At 37.7% G+C, this 14,639-nt stretch overlaps 1 long non-coding RNA gene across 1 annotated transcript; it reads right to left on the bottom strand.

Moving 5' to 3' along the window:
- Positions 1 to 372: 372 nt before the first annotated feature.
- On the bottom strand, positions 373 to 13,101 carry LOC124877537. The gene is made up of 4 exons (XR_007040555.1): positions 12,917 to 13,101; positions 11,563 to 11,788; positions 8,171 to 8,436; positions 373 to 955 (listed from the first exon to the last, which is right to left on the bottom strand). It is a non-coding gene; the product is annotated as an uncharacterized LOC124877537 (long non-coding RNA).
- Positions 13,102 to 14,639: the final 1,538 nt, after the last annotated feature.

The following is a 14,639-nucleotide window of genomic DNA, read 5'->3' as shown; positions in this document are numbered from 1 at the left end:
TCATTTCTCTCATGGAATCTATTAATTTGTCTAAAATAATCTTAAGTAATTTAGTTGGTATGGACATTTAAAAAAATGGTTGGGTTAACTAATTTCTTAAAGTTTCTTTTAGAAAATTTCTGCTCAGGCAGAACAATTAAAAGCTATCAATGTGAAATGCAAGTAAACTGTTAAACCAGTTTTATTTGTTAAAATCTAAATTATGAAAGTTTAAATTATTTAGACCAATATATGAACCATTAAAAACACAACACAACATAACGTGATGTAATATTTAATCTTATTACCTATTGCACAGTTTAAAAGACTACAACCCAAAATATGTCTAATGGATAAAAAGTAAATATATTAGAAATGATTGAAACACAAATATGAGTTTTGCCATTTTTATTATTGCCAGTACATTTGATAATTTATCTTGCACATTTATATGTTTCAAAATATCATTACATTCTCACAAATGGTGGGAAAGGGAATTAGGGACTGATAAAAGTAAAATTTTTTATTAAGTGGGGTACGAATATCTAATCATTTCCAATCAGAATTTCTTCTGAACTTGTGAAATTACTTGCTTTATTGTAACAGTATTGTATTAACTTAAAAAAGGTTATGTGATAAAAAAAAAAATAAAAAATATATATATATATATATATATATATATGTATATATATATATATCAAGTTGCTAATTTTAGGGTACCAGTAAAATTCTGATTTAAATTACAACAAATGTCATCTGAAGGTAATTTAGAAGATAAACAGGTCCGATTAGCATCCAATTATACAGACTGCAAATTAAATTCAGTTCAATACAATTTATAGCAGGATGGTCCAATCACAAAGTTATATTCAGATTCAATGCTCAGAGTCCTGTAAGCCTGGTGATGATTTATTTGTCGGTGTTGAGTTTGATCCACAAAGCCAAGTGTAGAGGTCTTCAGAGTTCTTGTGCCATCCTAAACAACAAAGATGAAGGGAATCATCAGAATGTGGATTTCTCTAATCTCTTCCACTATGCAGATAAGAAATTAAGCCTTTCATTGTTAGGAGAATGGAAAAAGTAAGATACAACAAGAAATAAGTTTTTTAAGTTCTCAATGTAGCCAATATAGCAAAAAAATTAAATTGGAGCCAGTTAAATAGAGTTGATTGAGCATTTATTTAAAGAGTTACCTGAAACAGCAGGAATTCACAGTTTGACATGAATAACAGGACATAAAAAGAAAATTATAAACCACAGAAGTCATAGAATCACAGCTTTGTGGGGAACAAAATAAAAAGTCAATAATGGTCATTCAAACTGAAGCTCTTTGGTTTTACATAATTCTCCTGAGTGTGTTTTGGCAACAGTACATTTAATGTTGTGCAGTATTTTTTATTTTGCACATCAAACAGTGGAGGAAGTGTTTCAGAAAAAAAACGTTCTTTTCATGCTATGTAAAATGAAAGTCTCCTTAGCTCTGCGTGTTGTTCTTCTCCTCCATTTTCAGGCAGCAATTCCTAATGCTTTTATCCCCGCAGGGAACCAGCACAAACTCTTTCTCTGTCAATTTTCACCCACTGCCCAATTCAGATGAGCCCTTCCTCCCACCACCCCCACAATAAAGGATTTGTCCTCGTTTTCTTTGTCCACCTCTGATATCTTTTTTTTTTTTGGGGGGGGGGGTGCTCTTTCTCTGCAGACGGCATGCAGCGTATGCAAATATGCCTTCTTTTATTCGCCGGACCCTCCCCTGAATGAATGCCACCTTAAATGAGGCCACACTCGCGCACGTTTGCGAAAGGGCTGTGGAACGTGCATGCATTACGATCTGTGGATTTGCATGCACTCTCTGAGTCAAACACAGAATGCTGAGCAGCTATTGTGTGCAGACGCAGGAATAGACCATTCGCTGATATAACGGCTTATTTTAGATGGATTTACATGAAACTGTAGGGTAAAATGTGCAATCGTCTCAAAGACTGATGGTTTGATGAGAAAATACTATGAAATTAATTGTTACTTATGAAGAAGGCTCATTTAATTTGACATGGTCCAACAAATCTTTTACTACAGTAACTAACACCCAAAGTCGGTGTGAAATTGTGTAGGATGAGGCTCCAAGTGATCCAACTGAAAGTGCAGAGGAATGGCTGCAGACATGTGCAACTAGATGAATTATGGCAGTGTCTGATGAACATAAAGGGTTTTCTCTCTCCCTCTCTTGTAGCTAACATTCCCAAGCTGGCCCGTGCCATCTGTGAGTGTGTGTAAATGGGTTTGAGTTAGTGTGTGTTTTGTAGGGGAGGTGTGTGGGGGGGTTGATGTCTGCTGGACAGCTCTGACAGTTTGGCCTTTTCAATCTTTCATTACTGAACTGAGCGGCCTCTATCCCATAGCAACCCTAAAAGAGGTCAAAGGCTATGTACTCCTTACACAACACCTCCTCCTCTTTTTCATCTTCGTTGTATTCTGTAACTCCAGGGTGGCCACAGACGTTCCTAATTCTCCCCAGACAGAGACTTCACCCATGAACTTGAACTTGATGTAAATCTCAGCACAGTTTCTAAATTGCAAAAGTGTGAAATGTATGCCACCTTTTTAAAGCCTAATATCAAACTTATTTGCTGTAAAAACAAAATAACATGAGAAAAAAAAATTAGGTCACATCAAGGATTTCCTGACCATCTTTTCTGCCAACAACCTCATTGCACATGCTATGATTACGATGGGCTGCCGTATTAAAGGTTCAGTCACCTAATTCTCCTCTCCTTTCATTGGAGCACAGAGGATCCCCTGAAAAGCCTGGGATGTGGGAGCATTTCTCCATCTTCCCCTAATATACTTAACGTTCAGCTTCGTCCTAGATTAGTCTTAGCCGAAGTTGCATTAAAGACACCCAGTGAGCCTCGGTTGACCCACATCGGGGTCTCATCCAAGACTAAGGGTAGCCTATGAGCTAGGCCTTAGTCTTATTTATATATACCTCAGTGGAGCTGTTAAAACATTAATAATGTCCACATATAGTGAGAAGGTAACCCAGGAGCTATGTGGTATTAACATTTTATCGCTACTATGGCTACGCAGCTGCACCCACACAGAATGGGAAGTGAGCAGCGGCTGCTGTCACTTCATCATGTCATACATTATAATTTCCACTGCTCTGAAAATCCAATGTAGAAGAGGTAATACATAGTTAATAATGGATAACGTAGGTTGGAAAGAAGAAAGGACAGGTAATCACGTGTCCCATTGTGCCACTTTCTTTAGGGGGATATGAATTTTTAAGTCAAATTTAAAGGTATGTACATGCAGAGATGGATTCAGGGGTGTTAAAGCCCCAAATCCATATGTCTCTGTGTCAGACCTGCTGACCTTGCTTCCTGAGTCGCTCTGGTTTCAGACTCTCTTGATTTAAAGACTCCTTGTTGCAGAGCAGATTAAAAACACATCTGTTGAGCAGTGATAACCAATGTAAAAACAATCATAATCATAATCGAGAGGATTTTATGCTATCAGTGTTGTCAGTTTTTACCCTGCTGGTGTTCTACATGCATACAGATATCTGTGTCCCTTATTTATTACATCAGCAAAATAGGAATTATAAATTAATACACTTCCTTAACAAATGTGTGCTTGGTCTGTGTTGTAAACCTCCAAACAAACACACACACATGCTTCTGCTCACTTCAGCTGCAAAATGTTGTAGCCTGGTGCACAAACATGACTGCCCATGTGTTCCACCATGTCTTTTTTGCTTAGTTCTTCCATCTTTCAACCTTTCCTTAGGGGATTAATATTCTGTCTTATCTTTCAAACTCAACCTTCTACTCCTCTGCATTTCCAGGCATAGCATTAACCAGAATGCTCTCCTCTCAGCTACCTTTACCTTTTCTCTTGAAATGACCTGAAGCAATAATTCTGTACATCACAGATGAGCTACTGAAACGCAATTATAAAGACAGCTCAGAGTCCTTTTCTGTGAATAAAGACAGGAAATGATACATTAATAAGTGGGCTGGACATGATGTACAAATCTTGTGGAAGCACACATACACTGTGAGGCACCATTAATAACTATTATCCGCAGGTTACATCACCCAGCTCCGCTGGGCACAGCCACCAACTCAGCGGAGTCAGTCAAACATTGTGCCACCAATTGTGTAGTGGGATTTTATTAACTACGAAAAGGAATTTTGGGGACTAATAAATATAAGCCATTTAAATTATTTCCACTTTAAACAGTTAATTAAGGCAATGTTAAAAAGTAGTTACGGTACATTTAAATAACTTCTACTACTTTTTTCTATTAAGAAATCTCACCTTAACATTTATTTGAATTTTACTGAAAACTTTGCTTCAGGCAAAATAGGATTTCAGTTGTAGTGTGGTGTTGTGTTTTGAATAAATAAAACAGCTTGGCAGATGTGGGTAGTACCTAATTGCATTTACTTGGATAATGTTTTGAAAAAAATGTACTTGTAGGAGTAGTTTTATTCCACTATACTTTTGGAGGTCAGGTCACTGGAGTTATTTTGTTCTAACACATATAAATTACATACTGTAAGCATTGGCTTCAAAGTTTTATGTTGTGGAAAGCTGAGATTTAGAAATGTGTGTTTCTTCTGCCTGAATTTGTTATTTTGTAATGATGTGATTTATTTTTATTTCATTATTCTAAGTACCAGAACCTGCACATACATTTACATTTTGTCTGTATGATTACAGCATTTACAAAAATTCAGTAATTTTTGGATGACTACTTTTTACCTGAGTAGAATTTGTGACTACTCTACCGACCTTTTCAACTTTGTAAAAGCTTATAAGACTTGTGGTTGGGAATGTTTTTCTGTTGGGGCAAGAACCGAGGTTTGTGTCTGGCTTAAATTAGCTTAGTGATAGCACTAATGCTATAGTCAAGCTTGCTAGTAAGCTGAGCCCTTTAAACTCTGAGGCAGTCATTGCAGATAAACAGCAACTCTTAGCTGTGTTTGTCAGGGAAATGGTTTAAATGCTTTTTTTTTTTTAGTACATTTAAAAAGTTTGTTCCTATTTAAGTGATATTTTATGCCTTAATCACAAACTATTTCTTGTTTTTTGGGACTTTTTAACATGGAGGACAAACCAAAGAATAAAGGAGAAATTTGAGGGCATTATATAAAAGCCTTAAAAAATACTTTCATTTTAATCAAATTAGTTTGTAAATGTAATGTTCATTAATATTTTTTATAACAAATCCTATCTAAAGATTTCAAGAATTTAAATGAAAATGTTTGTCTGTCCAGCTGTTATTGTCATTCATCAGATGCAGTGTTGCAGTATGAGTCAATATAACAACTTATAAAACGTCAATTAGGCGTATAGTTGAAAGTTTGTGAGTTGGAGCAAGAATTTAAGCTTGCAACCAGCTTGAACTACTTTAGCAACAGCGCTAATGCTAAACTCCAAACGGTTAGCTTGCCAAGTCATTGCAAATGAATGGCACATATTAGCTTCCGTTGTCAGAAAAAAGATTTACATAAATTTTTTTACATTATATTGTGTGGATAGATTTAAAATGTTTACTAATATTTCACTGAAGTGTTACGCCTTATGAACCAATGTGTATTCATTTATTATTTTAAACATAAATAGGACTTTTGGAGGACAATATTTAAAAATTTTAATTCTTTAACTGGACCTGTGCTTGACAAGCCAGAATTTAAGCTTGTATCAGCTTCAACTAGCTGATACAAGCTCATGTCAAACATGCTAGCAAACTGACCCATCCCTGAGGAAGCCATTGCTATTAAACTGCATCTCATTAGCTGTTGTTGTAAGGAAAACTGTTACCATGCCGCATTGTTGGAACATACTATTTATGTAATTTTTTATAACATAATCACCATGTAGTTCTTATTGTTCTTACTGCTTGTTTCTTTTTAACATGGACAACCAACCAGATATCTTCAGGTGTTTTTTGATCATGATTCTACTACCAAGGAAGACCCAGCAAAAGTGTGTGTTGTAATAGAGGGCATCTGCAAAAGTTGCTTGTGTGCACAGGGAGCTATGAAACTGTATCCTCATTGACCAAATTTATTTGACATGAACTGATCTGAGCATGTATGTTTTAAATGTGTATCAAAGAAGATGATTCTGAGAAATTTCAATTAGATGCTATCATCATGTTATTAATTAACTATTGTTTGTGCAAATGTTTTATACTATAAGCATGAAGTTTAAGTTAATAAAAACAGAATAGTTTGAACTTAATACATTTGTGTAATTAAATGAATTAAATCAATTTTGAGAAAAACTGTTTTAAAAATTGAAACAAATTCTGTTGAGTGTGTACATTTTGACAATTTACTGGAATTTAGTCAAGTTATATATTGTGTTTTTTAGGTGGCAAACTTACATCATTTCTAAACTGAAATATTGATTAAATACTATACAAATAAAATGTAGTCAAATTGAAAAAAGATTATTGGTTACACTTTAACAGTTTGTTTAAACAGTGTAGTGTATCTATCTTTTTACAAAGATGTTTGATATGCTAGTGTCTTTTTTCTGACACTAGCATACAGAGTATATTTATATTACATAAAGAAAATGTAAGTGAGGTGAACACCGCAAAGATTACATACAGATTCTTATTGGAAATTGTACAGTTGTTGTTGGATTGTACTATTGTAGGAACCCATAAACATGTCCTGGGAAATTCCTCTCATTTAACAGAAAATGTAGCATCTCCATGTTTTTCAGACATGCAGAGTAGTCTGAATAGACTAATGAACAGTCAGGTGGCACTCCAGGGCCTGGACTAACCCCCCTTTCCCTTTCCCATCACCATCACACAGATATCAGACACACATACACTTGCCCACACATTAAAACTCAGCGCCTTGTCCGACCTGGTGATCCGCACGACGGTCTAATGTCTCAGGCATCTGCTCATGTCTAGTCTGGAGGGTCTTTCCCACCCTGCCCCCCAGCCCGGGCCCACCGCACCAACAGTTCCCACAATGGTGAGAAAGCAGGCTTTTCGAAGGGAATGGGTGGCGATGGGGGGTGCTGTCGGGAGAGCAGCTATTGAGGGAGGGAGAGAGTGAGAGTACGGGGCTGAATGATAATGTGAAAATGCATGGCACTGTTCATTAACACACACGCTTTGCAGCTGCACATATTGGCCCCGGACACACACGCTCATGTGTTTCACTTTTCCACCTCGGGTTGATGCCAGAGTCACTACAGGCCAGCTAAGTGGCTTTATAAACAAGAGCTCTGCGAGTGCATGTGGGCATAAGGTTACACCTGTGATGCTGGTAAAAATCTGAAGCCTTGATATTTGTCATGGTTTGGTTTGGAAAAAAAACATTTTGCATTTTGTATCTTGAATAAAGTTTCTAATCTTTTATCTAGCCCTGCTTAGTTACAGTTACAAGGTAAAGAGCTCAAATTCATATCTAAAGGCTAAGAAATATTCTTCAAGTCCACTAGGCAATATTGGGAGTATCTGTGTGCAGGTGCAACAATTTCAGTTCACTCTGCAACCAGTGCAACAGACGTGTGTATATTAACATGCAACTGCATATTTATAAATAAATGATGGCTTATTGGTATTAACACGCAAGAAACATCCTTCGCAAACAAAAATCGAACAAAACGAGGGAGCATGATCGGTTAATAGTTTTTTTTTTTTTTATAAATGACTACAGTATTTGCCAACTGTTTTATTAGCAACAGAAATGTTACTAATCAACATCTACATTCTTAACGATGCTTTTTGAAATGTTACAATTTCTTAAGGAAAACCCAGTTTTACATGCATTAATCTGCAATGTTTATCAGGTGAAAACATGGTGTGCTCAACTGCCTGGTGTGCTCCGGAAAATAAAGGAGCACCATGATAAGAGAGGATGGCAGGTTTCCTTCAACCTGTGCCAGCTCATTAATTTTGTTGCTACCCAGCACCCCCCACAACCAACACCAACCCCCACCACCCAACCTCACCCACCAGCCCCCCTTCTCACATAACCCCTTAACTGCTAATTAGCAGGAGCAGAGCACAGCAGACAAGAGAGAGGCCATGTGTGACTGGGGAGGAAATGGGGGAAACTCTTCTTCTCTTCCTCCCCCCTTATAAATCAACCCCCCAACCTCTCTGGCCATCATTGGTACCCAAACAGCAAACCATGATGCAGCTCACCTCAAGTGCAAGCCCAGCCATTTTAGATGTCTCGAGGAAACATCTCCCAAGATGGCTCCTCTGACGTCCCCGTGCTCCAGAGATCTTGGGAGGGTCTTTGTCTGTCTCCTGGCACAGCAGAGTGTCTCCGTTGGCAGTACAGATGGCATCGGGGGATTCTGGGTAAAAACAGGCGAGGGTTTTGGAGAAGGCGGCAATTTCGGACCAACCATTTTCCTTCATTTTCCCTTCTTGTTTTTGTTTGATGATGGCTCTGTTAAGGAATCCTGCACATTTTCATGTTAACAAGAAAAGGGAAGGTAAAACTGTTAGTCATTCAGGGAAATCAATGTAATTGTGGACAACATTTAAATAAGGGCTCTTATTTAAAGCATTAATGTTTTCATATTAAAGCTAGCAGTGCATAGTGTAGGACACCTTTAAAGCTCTGAGCAGCTACAAAGACCAGTTTGTTTCCAGGAGATGAGTGTGTATTCTGCTGCGATAAAAGCCCCGGAAAAAAAATCCCTCACATTATAAAGGTACAAAGGTAAAAATCAAGGATGCCCTGATTCCATACATAAGCCTCAAGTGTTTTTTCTTCCCCTTCGTAAAGAAGCATACCAGGTTCACACGCTACCTATAACAGAGGAAAGCTCCGGAAAAGACTTGGGCCACAGTCTTTTCACATATCCAGTACCTGACTGTGAAACGAAGCAATTAGTCCGGGTTGACAGCGAGCTCCGCTGAAACAGCTAGTTAACAGAATGAATGAAAACTCATCTCACTTTGGTGCTCTTTAGGCTTTAGTGGCATTCTCTGAACCGAGTGCATGCAACACGCATAGAGCTGAAGTACCAAGTTGAGAAGTTCAGCTCCTGCCTGCAGGACGGCCCCAGTCTTCTCATTGAGCCAACGCACAATGTGTCCCAAAGAACTCGAGATTTTAAATACGAACGGCAAGTGTTTTTTTTAACCCCCTGCTTCACCACTCAGATGCTTTATTGGAGGTTTTACAAAATCTGGACAAAGCATTAGTTTTTCTTTTCTTTTATCCAAACAAAGTTAGAATTGAGGCTGTGTTTTCTTATATGTGAATAGTAAAAAAAGACAAATCAATATGAGATCTGACAAGGTTTATGGGGAAACGTGTCCTGAGTAGACATGGTCTGGTAAATGGTCAGTCAGTCATTTTCCACCGCTTCTTCCATAGTGGGTCACGGGGGAGCTGGTGCCTATCTCCAGCAGTCTATGGGTAAGAGGCAGGGTACACCCTGGACAGGTCACCAGTCTATCGCAGGGCAACACACAAACAACCACACACACACCCATTCATACACCTAAGGGCAATTTAGAGAGACCAATTAACCTAACAGGCATGTCTTTGGACTGTGCGAGGAAGCCGGAGTACCCAGTGAGAACCCACGCATGCACGGGGAGAACATGCAAACTCCATGCAAGAAAGACCCCTGGCTGGGAATTGATCCCAGGACCTTCTTGCTGCAAGGCAACAGTGCTACCAACTGCACCACAGTGCAGCCTGGTAAATGGTATAAATTAATAATTGAAGGTTTAAAAATCTGGTTTTAACACTACTAAACTACAAAAATTGCTCGTCATAGTGTTTCTGTGGTTTAAAGTCCTTTTCATGAGATACCACAGAATGTGCTGATGTTATCAAAGTTTTTTCCTGCTGTATAGCCCTTATTAACACAGCGCTGCCCTTTCCCTATCTGTTGTTGCAAACTGCTGGTCAGCTGGCTTAAAGAAGAGACCTACATCTTCCCCTGGCCTACAAGAAAAAAATATTTAGCAGTTTCGAAAATCTGGTTGCGGAAAACATGGACAGGTGTGGTGCATAAATCAAAGAAGAGCAACCTATCTCTCTTATAAAGGTAACAGTGTCTGTTAAGCAGCTCACTGTAGGCTGGCTATCTGAGCAGATAGCAATTATTAGTAACTAATTAACTTTCTAATACAAACTTATAAGAACAAATTATATTAACTAGATATACTTGTGTTACTCTATATAGAGTAGAATAACAGGTTAATTCTTTACAATGAGCATTTGGAAAGTGACAAAAAATGAATAACTATCACTTATTTCCTAGAAAATGTTATTAACAATCTCATACTGGCCCAGGGCTAGTCCAGGGGCAACTAGTATCTATCTTCTTACTTTCTGCTCATTAATGCATCAAAATTAAAAGCTCACTGATTTTTCAGTCCACTGTTGCATAAACAAACAGTAAGTTGTCTGATGCAGTTTTTTGGAGTTTAGTAGGACTCAGAGAAACAATAATCCAGGGTTAATTTTGTAATCCCTTAGTGATTTGTTAGTTTCAAACTACTATTTTCATCATGGAATCTTCAGCACATTTGTATCCTTTAAGTCCATTTGAGTTAAGTTTAGTTGTGTGTTTTAAAAAAACATTTGAACAAAAAGTGTGTATGATTAAAAGGGATGAAAAACAATCAAAACTGGGCAAAATCATAGCTTCCCAAGAATAAAGTTGTATACTTTCAGTAAACGGCAAGTGAGCATCAAAGTTATCACATCACACTACAGAATACATGAAAAGTTTTATTTATATGCCTTTATTTTACATGGAAAATTGTATTAAATTAGTACTGACTGTTGCATTGTGACAAAGCTTGGTCAGTGTCCATTTTTCTGCAACCTTTTCAAGCTGATTTAACAAACAACCTGATACTAATCAGTAAACTAGTCTTTACATGTCATCACTTTGTGAAATAAAATTGAAAGAAAAAAAGAAAAAAACGAAACAATAATTAGACAAACGAAAGCTGCGTTAAAAACATCGGAATCGGCAGATCAGACCCCAAACCTAAAACCTGGCATGAGCCAGTAGCATCTTGGTTTGCACATTTACTAGAAATCACCTTCTACAATTAAATTAATTTCTCTGAAAATAAAATTCTTGTCTAATGAAATGTTAAATTGGCTCGTGAAATTTAAAAAGACTGGCATATCATTTTTGGTTCCTCAAGAATGGGCTACACTAAAATGGGGTCAAATTGTCCACCGTGGGCCCTCAATCCTTTAAAAATAACCCCAAGATTTCACAACAAAATCAAGATATTTAATTAAAAGGTATACCCAAGATAAGCAAAAGACTACCTAATTCAATAATGTGAAAAAATGCAAAAGAAATTATAATTTCTTTATAAAGTTTCAGTCCATGATTTGATGTGCATTTGATGTGCTAAAAAAGGTAATTTCTTAGCATTATAGCCTATAACAAAAATAAAATTAAAATAATATCCAACTGTAGCATGTTAAAAATTATTTTTAAAAATGCTTTATATTATCTTTCATTTATATATTATAATATATATATTATATATTATATCCATCAACAGCAAACCTGACAGCAAAAAACTTTTCTTACCTTTTCTAGGTGATAACGTTCTTGAGAATCCCCTCCTCAGGTGTGAACACGCAGCTGATGGAAGTCATCTCTACTTTCGGTTATCTAGCTTTATGACAGGTATTTAAAACTCATACAGCTAGATAACCAAAGACAGAAACTGACCCCCCCCCGCCCCACCTTCTCACTATAAGCATGCTGGACAATCTTCTGACATGAGGATGAAGATGAAGCAGCGTCACAAGGCCTGAAATATTTAGAACAGACAATCCCAGCTCATTTAACCTGAATGATAAAAAACAACATTTATGGAAGATAAAAAAATGTGTACTATTAACAGCAGCAACAACAAAAAGATCAATTGTCTATTATTATGGTTTAACAATGCGATTATATGATCTCTCGCGATAGGTTACAACGTGCCTCAGCAAGGCCCAGTGACGTGTTCATAATGATCATTGTGAAATATAAAGAGGGCGTATTTCATATTCAAAATAGTAGTAATTCATAACAGCATCTTATCTTCATTTACATAATAATTAAAAATCCAGAAATATCAGGTAACAATAGGTAAACATTTCAGGTGTGCTGTGACGTGAACCTCTTCTCTGTTCCACGTTTCTTTTTATTTTAAAATGTTTTTACTGGATATAACGTAGCGCAGATTGTAACATCCTACCACTTTCAACTAATGTGTTTATTTATTTACATGTTATATATTGTTTTTTTATTAGGTTGTCATTTTGGTCCAACCTAATAATGCCTAATATTAAACTTAAGTTCGCATTAAAAGGGCATTTCTCCTCACTCCATAATGTGGCGATCTGAAAAGCATGACCATGAACCCGACATCATCGCAGGCGAAAGAATCTTCAAACAAAAACTGCTGATTTTTCTAATAGTAACAAAAATCTTTGCAATCTAAATTGAACTGGGCTTAAAGATGTTCTAATTATCTTTTAGCTCTTTGGTGCTCCTGAGGGCAATGATTCCCTACTTTTAATGAGAGTTGTGATTGGCCTACTTCTTCTGAAACTAGATTATTTCACATCACAAGGACTAATCCGCACAAGCTGTTACCAAAACCCAATTTGTTCCTGAATATAATAGAAGGCCTGGGGACCTATGCGCCTTTAACATTCTGGGGATTTATCCAACAAGGGTTTTAGGGTTATTTAAAGAGTATTTAGCTCGATGCTGTGCTCCAATTTTATACCCTTTAAATAACATGTCTGCTATGGTGAAAGGCAAAATATAAGCTAGAAAAAAACCTCCACCATCACAGTTCAAAAATGTTTAAACTGGACAAATTAAATATATTAAAAATGTAACGATACGCGAGCAGATTCTGCCAATTTCCAGAGGCGTTTCTGACCTGTGTCGCAAGGAGAGCAAGGAAAGCCAAAATGTCCTCAAGTTGCAGTCGTGCCTAATTTTCCAGTTGGATTGTCTCTGCGTGTTCATCTGATTTCCATGCAGAGAGAGTCAATAGATCCTTCTCCATCTTCAGTCCTCCAGCGTCTGTCTCTCCTCCAGCCTGCGCTCTTCCTCCACTGTCTGACAACCAGCTCCCGCACTGACATCATGCCAGGACCAGGACCGCGATTTGACCAATCACAGAGTACGAACTCTGCAAAGATCTTCAAATTACAGATGGATGTGCCACTGCAACCTGTTTTCACTTGATTCTTTTCTAATACTACTACGAACAACCCACCAATTGAATTGGCAAATCCTTGTTGCCTTTAAAAATATATATATTTCTACCTTTTGAACTTTTTTTTAACCTTTTGTCACGTTACAACGACAAGCTTCAATATATTTTATTGTGATTTTATGATTTTATTTCATGGAATACATAAGCTGAATGTTTATGGGCATAATTGCTGCGGGTTGATTATCTGCCCTGCATTTAACACCGTCTGTCTTCCCATCAACTCTGACCATCTTCCGTCCCCGCGGAAGACAGGCGTACTCCAAGCATGATGCTGCCACCACCATGTTTCACAGTGAGAGTGGTGTAAACAGGATGATGTGCAGTGATAGTTTTCTAGAACACACAATGCTTTGCATGTAAGTTGGATTTTGGCCTATTCGAACCATAACACAATTTGCCACATGTCTGCTGTGCACCCTACATGGTTTGTGGCAAACTGGAAATGGGACTTCTTACAACCTTCTTTTTGCCACTCTTCCATAGGGGACCAGATTTGCATGACTAATAGTAGTCCTGTTGACAGATTCTACCACACAAGGTGTGGATCTCTGCAGCTCTTTCAAATTTACCATGGGCCTCCTTGTTGATTGTCGTGTTACATTTATCCTTGGCCGGCCTGTCATTTAGGTTACCAGTCATATCTTAGTAGGTCTGCAACTGTACCAAACTCTTTTTGTTTCTGGCTGATGAACAGTGCTCTGTGAGATGTTCAAAGCTTGGGAAATTTCTTCTTAACCTAACCTTTGCTTTAAACTTTTGTACACCATTATTCCTCACCTGCTTTGTCCCTTGGTCTTTATGGTGCTGTTTATTTTTCACGAATGTTCTCTAACAATCTCTGAGCCCTTCACAAAACAGCTTTATTTATACTGAGATTAAATTATAGACAGGGAGACTCTGTCCAAAATTTAGACAGAGTTCCCCCATCTTGCTTCTGAAGCCTAATGGTTGCATTCATTTTGGGGTATCATAGTCAGGGGGGCTGAAGATATATATACATACATACATATATATATATATATATATATATATATATATATACGGTATATATATATATATATACCGTATAAATATATATATACACGAAAGCCGCACTTTAAGGCTTCAGTTTTTAAAAACTTTTGAAAACCATGCATCATTATCCTTCTAATTATGTGCTACTTTGTGTTGGTCAATCACATAGAAACCAAATTCGTTCGTTCGTTCGTCGTCTTCTGCTTATCCAGGACCGGGTCGCGGAGGCAGCAGACTCAACAGAGACGCCCAGACGTCCCTCTCTCCAGACACCTCCTCCAGCTCCTCCAGGGGGAGCCCAAGGCGTTCCCAGGCCAGCCGAGAGACATAGTCCCTCCAGCGTGTCCTGGGCCGTCCCCTGGGCCTC

This window comes from Girardinichthys multiradiatus, chromosome 2, assembly GCF_021462225.1.
Source record: "Girardinichthys multiradiatus isolate DD_20200921_A chromosome 2, DD_fGirMul_XY1, whole genome shotgun sequence".
NCBI classification, from domain to species: Eukaryota; Metazoa; Chordata; class Actinopteri; order Cyprinodontiformes; family Goodeidae; genus Girardinichthys; species Girardinichthys multiradiatus.
Note: the sequence above shows the minus strand (reverse complement) of the source record. Positions and strands in the feature narration are given on the sequence as shown.